The following is a 1,366-nucleotide window of genomic DNA, read 5'->3' as shown; positions in this document are numbered from 1 at the left end:
CACGGCTGCGGAGCGCTTTTGTCTCTGGAAGACAGGGAGTGAGGGAGATGAGGAGAGAGGAAAAGGGAGGGAGAGGAGGGAGCGCCGGGGCTTGGGGTGGGGGAGCGCTGCACCACCAGCCACCTCGGCAACCGGTGGCATCACCCCCCCGGACCCTCCCCACCGGGCAGCGGGGCTGGGGGGACCAGGGGGGTCCAGGGCGGGTCTGGAGTGGGGGAGGAAGGGTCTTACCGAACGGGCTGCAGCAACATGTGCCCCGGCGGCGAGGAGCCGAGAGAGGGTGTCTGGCTCCCCAAGGGGGGCGGTTCTGGCTCCCCAGGGTGGCTTTTTCGCCCCCCCCACGGTCACCCCACACTGTCCGGAGCTGTCTGAGTGACCACTATCATCATCATCATCATCATCATCATCCAGTGGAGCCATTTGTTTTGCCAGGGAGGTAACCATGACAATCCCCCTAAACACCCCGCCGGCTTCCCCTCCCCTCGCTCCCCTCCTGCGCCCGGGGAGGGAGGGAAGGGGCGAGGGACGAAGCCCACCTGGGTGGAAAAGACGCCCCCGAGCTGGGCAGGCTGGTGGAGAAAGGGGGCTGTGAAAGCCTTTTGCCCACCCCCATGATTTGCCTCCCCGGGGTGAGATTTTGCACAGCTGCTGCTCGAAGGGGGAGAATCCTTTGCATTCATTTCTGTTCTTCCTTTCCTCTTTTACGGGAAAGAAAGCACCCTAAAGCCCCCAAAAATCAGGGTGCATCATCCCTGACCAGCCTTCTCTGCAGCCCTAGGCCAGATCTCTCTGCCCCCCTTGCTCTTGTCCCCATTCCCATCTCAGCTCATCCACACTGTCATCCCTGGGAACACCCCAAAGCCCCTCACTGCAGCCCCCCACCCCTGGGGGTCTAAAGGGGACCCTCCCTAAAGGCAGAGGGGAGTGATGCTGTAACAGAGGGATGTCCTTGGTGGGGTACAGTCCCTGTCCTGAGCAACTTACACCTAAATGCAGGAAAAACAACTTGTAGGTGAATGGGGGAAACTGAGGCAGCAGGATTTGGGCACTGTCCCAAAGCAGAGCTGGACACCAAGCACACAGAGGGGTAAAGTTCCTCCTTCTCCAAGGTCACATCCATGTCATAGAACCAGGATCACCAGGCATCCACAAAGAATCCCAAGAAGGATGTGCTTTAGGGGAAATACAAGGAACTCTACAAGCAAATGCCTACCCAAGAGCTTTTTCCCTATCTGACTTCAGCCCTGAAGCTCCAGAATTTATGGCTCTTCCCAGACAGATGAGTCAGCCAAGGAGAAGCCTGTGTCCCGTGTTCCCAGCACCTGTAAACGTTTGTTTACCACGGCTTGTGGCTTCCAGGAAGAAA

Source organism: Manacus candei, unplaced genomic scaffold, assembly GCF_025592945.1.
Source record: "Manacus candei isolate 608988 ecotype Guabito, Panama unplaced genomic scaffold, ASM2559294v1 h1tg000022l, whole genome shotgun sequence".
Classification (NCBI taxonomy): domain Eukaryota; kingdom Metazoa; phylum Chordata; class Aves; order Passeriformes; family Pipridae; genus Manacus; species Manacus candei.
Note: the sequence above shows the minus strand (reverse complement) of the source record.